The sequence below is a fragment of the Pan paniscus genome, chromosome 19 (assembly GCF_029289425.2).
Source record: "Pan paniscus chromosome 19, NHGRI_mPanPan1-v2.0_pri, whole genome shotgun sequence".
NCBI lineage: Eukaryota > Metazoa > Chordata > Mammalia > Primates > Hominidae > Pan > Pan paniscus.
In genome coordinates, this window is record NC_073268.2 from 97,970,480 (window position 1) to 97,983,476 (window position 12,997).

Genomic DNA, 12,997 nt, shown 5'->3' on the forward strand with positions numbered 1-12,997 from the left:
CAGCAAGTCTTCAGTGGGAAGCTGCCTGCATTTTTACAACTGATTTTTGAACCTGAAAGTGGAGGTTCACATCCAGCCTGTTCAACGTAATCTTGTTGGTTCCAGTCCAAGGTGACCTTTTGGAATCTGGTTTCCAGACTCTTGCCATATATTAGCAGTTCCTCCCGGCTGCAGGCTGCGATCTGCCTTGCTGGGGCCTCATCCCAGAGAAACAGGCTGGCCAGGAGCATTCGGAGGGGCTTCCCAGGAAGAGCTGGACCCTGACACATCTTTCCGTGCGTGCTGTGGCCAAGACGCCCAATGGCTGGTCATGAGGCCCATTTTGTTCTGCTCCTGGTCTACAAGGCAGAAGTCGGGACGCATCATGCCTGCCCCAGCCAGGAGTCTTAGGGTTGTCCCAGGCCCAAAAGTCAGCCAACCCAAGTACTAGTTTTCCAGAAGAATCCAGAGCCTACGCACCCAGGCCCTCAGTGTGAACAAGGGCACGTTATTTGCTCTCACAGTCTCCTTCTGCTCATCTGTAAAATGGGCGTGGCCACCATGCCCTCTGTGTCCCAGGCTGTCTAGAGGGTTGAGCAGGCAGGGTAGGATCTGGTACCCACCATGCCCCCGATGCCCACGCAGGCCAGAGAGGGGAGAAATGGAGTTAGCTGAGGCCTGGCCCTCCAATGCTCTCTCTGGGCTCTGAACCTGGGCTCCGTCCGTCCCCTGGGGCTGCCTCCCGCAGGTCAGGGCTCCTTTATCCTCCCCGTTGAGCACCTGGGGCGCGGGGATGACAGCCTCATTTCCCCAAGCAGCCCCCACAGGGCTCCCTGGATTCCTCTCTGACAAGCACATGCGCCGGCTCTGGTCTTGGCTCTGTGTACCCCAGCACGACAGAACAAGTGCGACAAGACCCAGGCCTGCAGGGCGGCGGCAAGTGCCCGGAGGGGCGGAGGAGGGGGTAGGGGGTATGCCGGCGCCCGGCAGTGTCGCTGTCCCCGCGCCACCGACACCACCCCGGCGGGACCTTCCCTGCCGCGCGGCCAAAGGCCAGCAAAGCAGGCGGCGCTTTTAAGGACGCGGCGGCGCGGCGGGTTCGGTGCCAGGAGGCGCCGGGGGGCGGAGGGAGGGGGCGCTCGAGGCCAGAGGAGCGACCCCGGCAGCCACCCAGGCGCGCCCCGCTCGTCACTCGCTCTCTTCTCCCACTTGCGCCGGCCGGGGGCGGGGCGCGGCGGCGAGGGTGGGGGCTGGGCAGCCGGGGTCCTCCCTCCCCCGCTGTGCTGGAGGCAGCGGGGCGCTCCCTGGAGCTGGGGCGCGGAGGGACGGCCGAGGGCGCGTCGGAGCCTCATCCGGCCTGGGCCCTCCGAGCGGGAGCGACCCGGGTGCGGGGCCTCACTCTGCCTGGTCGCCCCGGGCGCGTGGAACGGGAGCCGAGGTTCCGCCCGAAATGCGGCCGGCGAAGGGGTGCGGTCCGGGCGGGGTCGCGCGCCCCCAGCACGCTGCCTGGGCTGTGGAATCTGGGAGAAGCCTCCAGCACGGGCTCCCGAGCGCACAAACTCAGGGACGCCCTTCCTCCCGTCCCTGGTCCCCTCCCCGAAAAGCGAGGGGGATGGACCTGGAGAGAAAGGGATTCAGTTTCGCTCCGCTCTCGTCAATTTTCTGTTTAATGTCACCGGGCCCCACTGTGGGAGTAGGAAGCGCGTCATCCGGGCCATAAATTTGCGGTGATGGCGCCTCCGGCCGCCTCCCCAGACGGAGGGACAGGGCCGACTCCGGAGCAGGTGGGGCCGCCAAGACCCGACCCCCGCGGTAGGCGCTGCGCGGCTTCTCCCGACGCGGGTCCGGGGCGCGCTCGGCCGCCCCTCCCGCCGCATCCGCCCGCGCCCGGCCCCGCCGCGGGATTTCCAAAGGGCTTTTGTTCCGGGCTTGGATGTAGAGGCTTTGATTTTTTTTTACCACCCGCCTCAGGAGACTTTTTGCTTGGAAAAGTCCTGCTATTAAAACAAAAACAAAAACCAACCAATTCCGGAGGGAAGAAAATGCCTCCAGTGTGTGTCTGCGCTTCCCCCGGGCCGAGGACGGTGGTCGGGGCTGCGTATTGCCCGGACCCCGCGTAGGGGAGGCGCAGAGACCCGGCCCTAATGGACTTCGCTCGGAAAGGCCCCGGCGGAAGTGGCCGGGAGAGCGGGCGGCTGCGTGGGTCTGGGCCCTGGCCCGGGGCAGGCTCCTCTGGCCTGCCTGCCTTGGCTGCTTGGAAAGGGATTTCTGGGGAGTCTCTCTTTAGGGGCACTTTCCCCGAAACTCCTCTCCCGCCTGGGGAATTACCCCTGCAGCGGGTACTGATGCTTCATGAATTGAGATGGAATACGTATTTGTTCAGGCCAGAAAAAAAAATGAATCTATTGAATGATTTTTAATTTAATGGATCAACTGTCCTGTTAACAAAAGAGGCGGTGGCCGTGTTTGGCGCCAGGCGGGAGGCAGCAGTCAGGTGGTCCAGGGGCTGGAGGTGAGGGCTTTGCCGCAGGCGCATGCTGCTCTGTGAGAACTCCGAGGAATAACTCACTGGAGGGCTATAAATGCTGAAGGTAACCAGGCCAAGGACTCCAGTGCCCCCAGAAGTCGCAGGGGAGAGACAGTCTGTCCCCTCTGGTCCAGCCCAGGGAGGGCCTGCAGCCTCCCCATGGGAGCCATGGCCAAGGGGGAGAAAGGTCTCCAGGGCTGGAGGGCAGGTGGGCGGTGGGGCTCATCTCAGGGGCAGGGCGTGGGGGTTTGTGGGCCAGGACCCACCCGAGGGCTGGGTCTGGGAGGTGCTTGGGGAGCCCAGGGCGACCTGGTGTGTGCCCTGCGGGATGCCCCGAGGCCTCCTGCTTGTGTTGCCAGCACCTGCCCTTGGGAGCCCTCAGCTGGGGCCACGATGCTGGCAGGGTGAGGCCTGGCAGGGTCTGGGGCTTTTGGAGGGTGGGGGCTAAGGGAACCCCTGGTGGAAGCTGCCTTCAGGGTTCCTGCCTGCCTTGAGGATGGGTGATAAGGGGCTGGGCTCTGCCCTCCTGCTGCCTGGGCTCTGTAACTGATGCTCAGAGGACTGGTTGGAGTTGGGTGGGAGACCTAAATGCTCCACGGTCCTGTAGGTCTCAGCTGGCCTGGCCCCGCCACCCAGCCCACACCCTTCCCCTAGGGCCCTCACACCAGTGTGAGAATAGGCCTGGGGAACTCTGGGCCCGGGAGGCCCCCTGACCCCCGCTGTCCAGACACCCTGACAGCGACACGTGTAAACACTGCCAAACAGTGGAGACAGGCAGCCCTGCCGCCCCTCCGCCTCTGCAGCCAGGCCTGGTCTGGCAGGGAGTGGAGGCAGGTGTCCTTGCAGGGAGGGCCCGAAGCCAGGCTCTGCCTTGGAGGGTGCTCCCGGAAGGACCACATAAGCAGTGCCCTCATTTGGATTGGTCCTGCCTGAGCATTGTCCCCAAGCAGGGCAGTTTCAGCCACTAGGCCCTCCCAACCCCCATCTGTCTGATCTGGGCTTTCTCTCCTGGGTCTGGCTTCCTGTCCTCATCCTCATGGGCAGGAAGACGGAGGGCTGTTTGGGGTCAACCTCCTGCGAGGAAAACTGATTACTCTTTATTCCAGCGGATCCCCAAAGCGCATCCCTTGGCCAGAGATTCCCAGAGAACCCTGCCCCTCCAGGTCCACCCCCAGACTGGCTGCCTGTGGGGAAGGAGCCGGCCTTTAGGGAAGGCAGCCTGGCATGGTGGAGGTTCCCTGGGCTCCTGGGCCTTTCTCCAGCCCTCCAGCCGCAGAGGTGACAGTGACCAGGAGGCTGGAGGGGCAGCAGGACAATGGTGAGTGGAGGGGGGCTGGGAGGCTCCCTCCTCAGCCTGGGAGTCCCTGGCAACTCCCACCTTCCTTGATCCCCTCTAATAATTGCAACAATAACACTGTCACTAATAAAAAGGCAGGGGAAACCAGGCAAAGGGGCGCTTCTGCCCTTTATGAAAATCACTTTAATGTAACCCAGATGGGTCTCGTTGATAACCTCATACAACGAGCACCCTGAATTATACTCTCCGTGAGAACACACTAGTTATATTTAGCCACAAATTACGACTCTGTGTTTAACAAGCAACTTTGAGAGTGGGGAGGGGGCCGGGCAGCCTCCTGACCTGGTTGGACAAAACCGGCAACTGCAGCAATGGAGACCCCCTCGCTGGAGGGGACACCCAGAAAGCCGTGCCACGGGCTTCTGAGTCTCTCTTCTCTGCTGCTCTGGTTTCTTTAAAACACTTACAACCTCGTCCGAGGTCTGTCGAGGAGACTGTGGCCTGCAGGTACAACCTGAGCCTCCCCCAGGATCCCTGGGACCTCTGCCTTCCCACACCCCCAACCTGGCTCCCTGCTTGGGCTGGAGCCGGGGACCTTCTGGGAGAGCCCAGTTCGACAGGCTGGGGGCCGTGTGTGCCTGGAGGACAATCCTCCTACCCAGGTCTGGCCCCTGACAAGTCTTGCTCCTCTGTGGCCTGCCTCAGCCCCCTTACCCTGGGCCTCAGCCCAGGCCTGGTCGGGAGGGGGCAGGCGCTGGGGACGAGGGTGCGGGCACTCCCTCCATGCAGCCCCCTCCCCTGCCACCTCATCCCCTGGGTCCTGATAAATAATGAAGGGGCTGTGACTGGAAGCTTCGTTTTCAGTGGGGGCAGCCCCCTTCCCTTCGGAACCTTCGCCGTCCTCTTCCCCTCCACAACAGTTCTGCTCCTAGGAAGGGTAAGCCCCCAAAGGCAGAAGCTGTGGCAGAGAAAAGGCTGTCCCCCCACTCCAAGGCACGGACCCTGGGGCTTCCCGATCCTCCCCAGAGCCAGAGGCCACACCGCTGAGCAGGGGAGGTGAGGGGGGAACACACAGACCTTTCCCCCACACCCTGTTCCCTCCAGGCACCAGGCAAGGCCCTCATGAAAAGAACTCGCCCCAGTCGATAGCAGAGGGGCCAATACAGGCAGATGGGTGGGGTGGGGGTCAGGACCTCTTCTGGGAGGGAGTGGGATTGTTCCTAACCCCCTGCCCCCAGCTGTCCTCTGGAACACTGATTCTGGGGTGGGGGTGAGCTGCTGCTGCCCTCCAGTTGAGGGAGGTCTCTGTGCTGTGAACCATCTTAGATCCCCCACCTCTACCCCACCTACCCCTCCTGCCGCCAGCCCCAGCCTCAGGCCTGGCCTCTGGACTTCTCCCCCTGCGCCTCTGGTGGGAAGAATTAAGAGTCAATTTTTGTCGTCAAGAAATTGTTTCTAATTTGCCCTTTGACTAATGGCCCAGGGAACAATGGAGATACCCAACACACGATTACTGGGGGCGCAGCGGGCGAGAGCCGGCTGCTCTCGGGCCGAAGGAGGCATTTATTTGGAGCAGCGGCTAATTCACAATTTCATGGAACTTGCCTGACACCCCCACCCCCTTGTATTAAAAAATGATTATTTATATGATGATTTCAGACAGAGCAGCATCTCAGAGGTTTGGGAGCCGGGAGACCTACATCTGCTGCTCTTTGGGAGCGTGGGGGTGGGAGAGGAGTGCTGGAGGGGGCTCCAGGGCTGGGCCCGGTTGTGGGGGAACAGGGGCCCCTAGGCTGGAAGGGAGAAGGCGGTTCTCGGGAGTGCTTCTGCGTGTGTGATATGCCTCTGCACGCATGTCTTGTGCATGTGGGAGTGTGACATGCTGCACGGGGCTCACCTGTCTGCCCATCTGTGCTGTGGGTTTGGGTGTGTGTACACTTCCAAGTGATTCACATGTGGGCACATGAGTGTGTGCAGGCAGATGTGTGTGCACACATTCAAGACTGCACAAGTGTGTGTGTGAATATAGTGTGCGTTAAAGGGTGATGTGTGAGCCGGCCTGCCAGGTGTAGGAGCGCAGCTGGTTATGTGGGGCGGGGGGTTATCTGCTCCCCAGGCCAGAGGGCAAATCTGGAGTGGTGTCTGCCAGGCCCATGGAAGTGACCCCAGATCCTGCTGGAGAGGGATCGAGGTGGGGTTCAAGGCCACTCCTGGCACTGTTCCAGGCCCCACTGGGTGTCCACAGGCCTAGCCTCACTTGCAGCCCGCTCATCTGCAAAGCTGCAGGAACTTCAGAGACCTGGGCCCTCCAGCATCAACACTGACCTCAGGTCTATTATCCCCTCTCCTTTCCTCCCCCTCTGTCCCCTCGCTGGCCCTCTCCCCAGTGGAAGGCGAGTCTGCAGATCCCCACACCATGTTCCTCTGAAATTAAAAACATTTGTTAGCTCTGGACAGCAGGAAGAGTAAAAAAGGAAAGTAGGGAGGTTTCCTCCGAGCAGATCACCAGCCCGAGCTCCCGGCGGCCCAAGTCTTCCAGGGGAACTCGGGAGCTTATTTTGGTATTGCGGGAGCTGCCCAGCGGCCAGGCGCCTGTGCTGGGCAGCTGCCAGCCCCTCTCCACCGCGTCCAGCAGACCCGTCTGCAGTTATTTGCTGTAACAACTGTTTTGAAACAGTATTGAGAAAAAAAAAAAGCCCACTAGAATTTGCTTTAAGTGAACACTGGGGGAGGAGGAGGCAGAAGCGGGGAGGAAGGAGGAGGGCAGGGAGCTTCCGCACTGTCCTGGAATGCGCACTCGTCGCCTCGGGGCCTTTGCCCACGCGAGCAGCCTCTTTCGGGGACACGAAGGGACCAGCACTTGGGGGATTTGAAGCCAGTGCTCATCCTAGGAATCTGGTGAGGCTGAGCCAGAAGGGTCTAAACCAGCTTAAGGAGATAGGGGCCACACACCCGGGAGCTACCCTCTGCCCTCCCATGTCCCTGGCAGTGGGCATTTCTCAAATGGTGATTGATGACTGGGGATGGGGGTGGGCAAGCCGAGGGCCCATCATTCAGGCTCCAGGACCCTCGAACAATCTGCCCACGGGGGAGGGGAGGCTGGTTTAGGGGCTCTGAGGGGCCTTTCCAGCGGCTGTCCTTCCAACACACTCTGGAGGGGACCAGGACTCCCAGGGGCTTGGGGCCTCCCGTTCCCCCACAGGGCGGTTAGAGGTGGAGCACCTGCCCTGACGCGAGGAGCTCAGAGCAACTTCTGGGACACCACGGGTGGCCACGGTGTTCTTTTTGTTGCATCCAAGATTTTTCTCATATACGTATTTTCCTATATTAAAAAATTCAAATGAGGCTTTAAAAATTAACTTGAAAAAGGTTCCTGATCCGGAAACAGGCTCATCGGAGGCAGTGATGGGAACTCGGTTCCTTAGGAGAGTAGGAAACGCGCCGTCTGCGAGGGGCGCCCTGCGTGGACCCGGGGCCTCGGGGCGCGTCCACTTACCCGAGCCAGGAGAGACTGGGCCCCACGGTGTTAGCCCCGCGCTCGGGCTCGCGCGCCGCTTCCAGCTCGCGCCTCCTCCATCCCCGGAGGGCTCCGCGGGTCCCCGGCGACCGGTCCCTGCCCAGGGTCCGGGAACCTTCCCTTCCCCTCCTTTCTCAAGCGCCATTTCTCCGGAGCCGGGCCGGCCGTCCTCGGTGTACGCGGGAAGCGGGCAGCCTCCGCCTGTACCCGCGGGGCCGGGACCCGGAGGCACCCGCTTCCCCGACACACTCGCTGGGGCCGCTGCTCGCGGCTCCAGCCTCCCGAGGCCACGGCAAGAGCCCGGGGGTCGGCGCCACAAACCCCCAGCCGGCGACCGCGCCCAGGGACCTAATTCAATCGCCCCCAGCCTAATGAATAGCCGCGCGCTAATCGGATCTCCGCGCGCTTCGGGGATTTACGCTTCCCGGCTCTCCCCCTCGGGCCCCGCGGCCCGCCAGACGTCGCTTCCGAAGGCGCCGGCCTGGGGCCTGGCCCGGGGCTCGGCCGCGGGGGGTCCCGGCCGCCGGAGCCGGGAGACGCCGGAGCCGGGACCCGGGCCCGCGCGACCGCCACTCCCGAGCCAGCCGGGGTGGGCCCCGCGCCTTGTCCTGCGTCCCCGGCCCGGCCCGCGGAGCGCCGGCGCTTACCTGCGAGCCCCGGGCTCTCCGGAGCTCCCCTCCCGGCCGCGCCGCCCGAAGCGGGCGCCGGCGTAGGCCCCGACTCAGGCAGGCGGGAAATCCCGGAGTCCCCGCCCGCGGCCCGCAGCCCCCCACCCCAGGTCGGCGTGGCCTGCGCGGGGGAAGGCCGGCCGGGGCCGGCCGCCCGCTTCCCCTTTCTCTCCAGATTCCTTTGATCCGCGGGCTCTCCGCCGCACCTCGGCTCCCGGGCTGCCCCGGTCGGCCCGCGGGGATCCTGGAAACGGTCCCCAGCTTATCTCCTTTCATCAAGCGGCCTTGGGCCGCCTTGAAACCGCGGAGCCAGTAATTGCTTTTTTCAGGAGGCCCAGTGCGGACTGGACAACAGCCAATCAGCGCCTTGTTTACACTCGGTGATGGACAGTCCGCTGGCGGAGTGCCAACCAATCCCAGCGGTCCCGCGGGAGCGGGAGTGGGGGCGGGGAAACAGAGAGACAACAGGCTTTGAGTTTAACTCTTTCGTGTCCCTGCCGGAATGAGACGGTGGAGAATTTCGAATGCGTGTGAATCTGTCAGTTGGCTCCCAGTTTAAATATCCTTTTTTCCCCCCGAGGGGGAGGCAGAGATTCACATGGAGAAAGAGGAGCAAAAATAAATGTATCCATCGCCACTAAGACATCACCTCGACTCCCTGAGAATAAATAGCATTTGGGTGGGAAACCAAATTCTAACAGAAATATTTGTTTGCGGAATATTTTAGAAGTGGTTTGCATCTGATTACGATAAAAATTGTTCAGTGGCTTGCTTTAGTTGGAGTGAGGATTTAGCAGATAGGCAGACAGGGAGCAGCATTGAGAAATACTATACATGGTTTACCACACCATACCCGCTTCCCCCATTACCAAACTGAAAATATTTTCTAAATCTAGGTGTAGATGAAGAAAGGGCAATCCTTGTCTTCTCAATAAATCCCTGATTTTCATTTTAGTAGCTGCTCTGTTGCAAAGTGTGGCAGAGGGAGATAAAATTGAGAGCCAGTAATGTAGACGGCTGGAGACTCAGAACTCACTTCCCAGGGTCTGATCCCCAGGTGATGGGGAGGAGAGAGCCGGACGGGCTATTCAAAGCTTTTGCTGCCCAAGCAGCGGGCGTGCGTGCGTGCATCCGCGAACTCGGGTCCGGGCAGGCAGCAGCCTCAGAGCGGTAGATGGGCCAGGCAACCTGGGGAGGCCTCTGGGCTTGGAGGTCTGGCCTACCTGCCACCTGCCAGACAGATTCCAGGGAGAAAAAGCAGCTACTTTTAAGGGGTGGTGGTGTTTCTTCCCTTGGCCTTCTGTGCAGCAGAAGCCAAACGTTAGACCTGCTGGATTAAACATATATGTGTGTGTGTGTCTGTGTCTGTGTCTACGCCTCCCCCTCCGCCGGGACGCGCGCACTCGCTCGCTCCAGCTCCCTCTCCCGCCCTGCGCCACCACATTCCCATTCAGCAGCAATGATCTGCGCAGAGGAGCTGCGCAGTCGCCGGGCTTGAATTAGGCGCCATCGGGCTTGGTAGTAGCCCCGCTGCTTCCTGATTGGCAGTTCCCTGGCCCGGCGCCAGCCTATTGGGAGGCCTGTTTACGCCGAATGAGTGGCACGAGCTCCCGGCCGTGGAGGGCTGCGCGGCCAATCAGCGCGCTGGCTGTTCCGGGCTGAGTGGCACGAGCTTATTAGTATGCAGGGCCCGTGGCTCGCCGCGCCAGGCTGCAGGTTTGAGAGCCGCTCTGGATGGGCTCGCTAGAGTCGTTGTTGTGGAAGCGGTGCATTTACAGTGCAACAGTCAGCACATTGAAAATACCAATAGGAATACAAAACAAAGTCACATTTACTGATTTAATTGTATTGCATTCAGTTGTATCCAGGAAACAGCCTCCAGTAAGTAACTGAAATTGCTTTCATTTTTTTTTGTTTTTGTATTTTTATTATTATTTTATTTTTTATTCTGGCTTTGGGGTTTTACATTTTTTTAGCAAAAGAAATTCAGGATTGTGATGTTAAGAAGTATATATCTTCCCTTTTAACAAAATCCGTTAAAATGTTGAGGCTTTTTTTTTTCTTAAAAAATATGGACTATGAGCGATTTTTTTTCTCTGAAAAATCTTATCGATCGGTTTAAAATTACCCCCGTAATGCATCCTTGCTTTGCTCTGAGCGCTTGTTGTCTCGATCGACACCCAGCATTAAAAACAAATAGTCGAGACAGGACAGGGACCGCCAGGCTGCGTCTGGCGCGAGCCGCGCGGGTGGCACCGGGCGGACAGTCGGCGAAGTCCGGGCGCCGCCAGCGTGCGCCCAGTTCTGGGTGACCCACGAACGGACCCCAACATTCGCTCCCCTACCCTGCTCCCCTCCCCGGAACAGTCCTGGGTTGGCCCTGCCCGGTCGGTCCGCGGCGAGGGGAACTGGCCGGGTCGTGGTACCCACGGCCGCTGCCCTGAGGGGCCTTCCGGGCCGAAGCTAGGGGCCGGGGAGGGGAATGGTCATGGCGAGTTTTTCGGGTCTTCGTTCCCAATTCAGAATTTTTTTTTTTTCCGGAGAAGTGGGGGTGGAGGAGGGGGACCGAGCAAGGCCGGCGCAGCGGGGCGTTTTCACCGCGCGCGTTCGGGACGGCGCGCGGGGCTCGGGTCACGGCCCGTGTGGCGGGGTCCACGGGCTGGTTTTCTTCGGGCGCGGGGGTCAGGCGCGACCCCAGTTCTCATGACTCTCCCAGGGAGCGGGTGCGGCTGTTTCGCAGGGAGCGGGTTCTGCGGCGACGGCCGAGCCACTCGCGCCCCAGGGCGCGCCTGGTCCCAGCCCGGCCTGCAGGCCCCACCGCGCCCGCGCTCCCGGAGACGACGCCGGAGGGAGGCAGACGGGCCAGAGTCCTGGTCTCCGGCAGGCGGGCGAGGAGAGAGCGGGTTTTTAGATGCAAAAGCAGGAAACAAAGCAAACTTGTAGAAGCTCCAGATCCTGGAGCGCGCCAGCCACGCCTGGGGCCGCGGCAAGAGGGACCGGCGGCTCCGGGGTCACGCCCTGCCTTCCCGGGAGGGAGCCCTGTGCTCCTAGGTTCAGTTCCTCCCGAAATGCCCTCGTCAGCGATTCTCCGCCCGCCCGGGGCCTTCTGCCCGCCGCCACTTTTCGCTCCATTTCCTCCCTTAGCTCAGCCCGACCTGGCGCTGCGGCGCCGTCCTCGCGGTCCTCCGGCGCGGCCTCTCCTGGAGCTGGGCTGGGAGTGGGCCCCGGGCCTCGGCACTCGGCGGGTGGCGGCGTCGCCGCTGCGGGACTGTGGGGCTCCCAGCTCGGGCCGTGTGGCCGCCCTTCCTCGCCCCGCTTCCTGGCCGCCTCAGGCTCCCCAGGCCCCCGAAGCCCGGCGCGGGCAGACCCGGAGGCGCGGCGCGGCCTCTCCCCGGGAGGAGAGAACACAAAGAAAAGCTCTCTCCAATCCGGTCAGAGCCGTGGCGGCGCAGGCAGGCGACAGTAATCCACCTCCTGTTTGCTTAAAAAGTCGAGCAGGCTGGTGAGAAAGGAACAATCGGGCCTGCGATCCGCCCGCAGGGGGTGGGAGATTAAAATTGTTGCTTCGTAGCCGAGCCCGCGTCCCGAGAATCGCCGGCAGCTCGCGCTTTCTCAACGTTGAAATTTCTCATTGGAGAGAAGAAAAAAAAAAAAAAAACAACCACAAAACAAAAGCACAGCACACACGACTCCCTGGAGGCCGCCAGGAAGCCTGGCACCCCCGCGTGCGCAGCCCCCGGCCCCTCTCCGGCCTTCGGCGCCTTTGAAGCTGCAGGTTTCTGACCTCCCTCCCTTTCCTTCTTTCCCTTTGTCCCGCCCGGCGCCCTCCGGGGCTCGGGAGGCGCCGGCCGGGGCTGGGGGCCCCCACGTCCCTAGTCCAGGCCGGGCAGCCCCTCCCCTGACCCCGGCGCTCGCAGCCCCCTCGCCAGAGCACTCTCCGGGCCCTGGCGGCCGGGCGCTCGCTTTGCAGGCCGGGATCGGGGCTTGGGAGCCGAACTATTTGTTAGACCCGGGGAGAGAGCTGGCGATCCCCAGAGGGAAGGGAGCCCCAAACGCCTTTGTATGTAGTTGCCAGACAAAGAGAACTCTTTGTGTAGACCCATTTATTTACAATGCAAAAGCTCTCCGAATAAATATTAAAAAAGCTTATCAGTTGAGCAAATATGTATTCACTTAATACATTATGTTTTCGGTTATAGATTAAATCAGACACAAAATAGTCTGCAAATAAGACGTTTTAGAACCCGGACCATAAAATATCGCAATTTAAAAAGGTATTCAGTAGATGGAAAACATCTTAATCGCTTTGTTGTCATGGTGGAATGGCTACAAAAACACAAGGTTTTCCGCAAAGTTCCTAATTAGGAATATCAAGCCTATCCATCTCCCTTTTGTTGGAGGTGATAAACATTAAAACAATACGTATTTAGAAGATGAGGAGTAATACGTGAAGTGCGTCCAGGGAGCGCCTTCGGAGGGATGCCTGGGAGCACGATGGTGCACGCAGCTTCTATCACTGGCTCCGACCCTCCGCACCCAGAGTCTGAAATTGTCCCCAATTTCGCCTGAGTGGATGCTCCGCGTTGGGTGGGGGTGGAAGAAAATGGAGGTGAGGGTTATTTTAGGTGGCCGGAGGTCCGGGCAGGGTCTGCTGGCAGAAGGTTGTGCTGGGCCGGGCCCACCTTCCCCGGCTAGAGGGCCGAGTTGGGCGCCGCAGACCCCGCGTACCCAGGCCGCCCGGCCATGCAGAGACCGGCCTCTGCTCGCGGTCCCCGGCAGGCGCTGAAGGAAGAAATCCCAGGGCCGATTTGGGCCGTTGAGAGAGAGCATTCTGACTCTGAAAGCATCCCCCCCTACACACCCCCAAGCCCCCAATCCGCAGAGGAAGATCCTGGGCGAATTTGATTGGGGGGCGGGGTGATTGTTACAGCCTCAACAGGAAGCTCCCGGCTCCGGGACAGCAGGCCGGGCACTGCGGCGTGGCGGCCCAGGTGATGCCGGTGGCGGTT

General features: G+C 61.1%; 1 protein-coding gene across 2 annotated transcripts in view; it reads left to right on the plus strand.

Annotated features, from left to right (window-relative positions):
• The first annotated feature begins 9,655 nt into the window (after positions 1-9,655).
• Positions 9,656-12,997, plus strand: part of BAHCC1 (BAH domain and coiled-coil containing 1) — a 70,770-nt gene continuing 67,428 nt past the window's right edge. The window contains exon 1 of one of the 2 annotated variants that reach the window (XM_055101973.2): positions 9,656-9,869. The gene's annotated coding sequence lies outside the window, so the exon portion shown is untranslated. Of the gene's footprint in view, positions 9,870-12,623; positions 12,980-12,997 lie in introns of those variants that run through there. The other variant, XM_055101975.2, reaches the window with a different exon arrangement.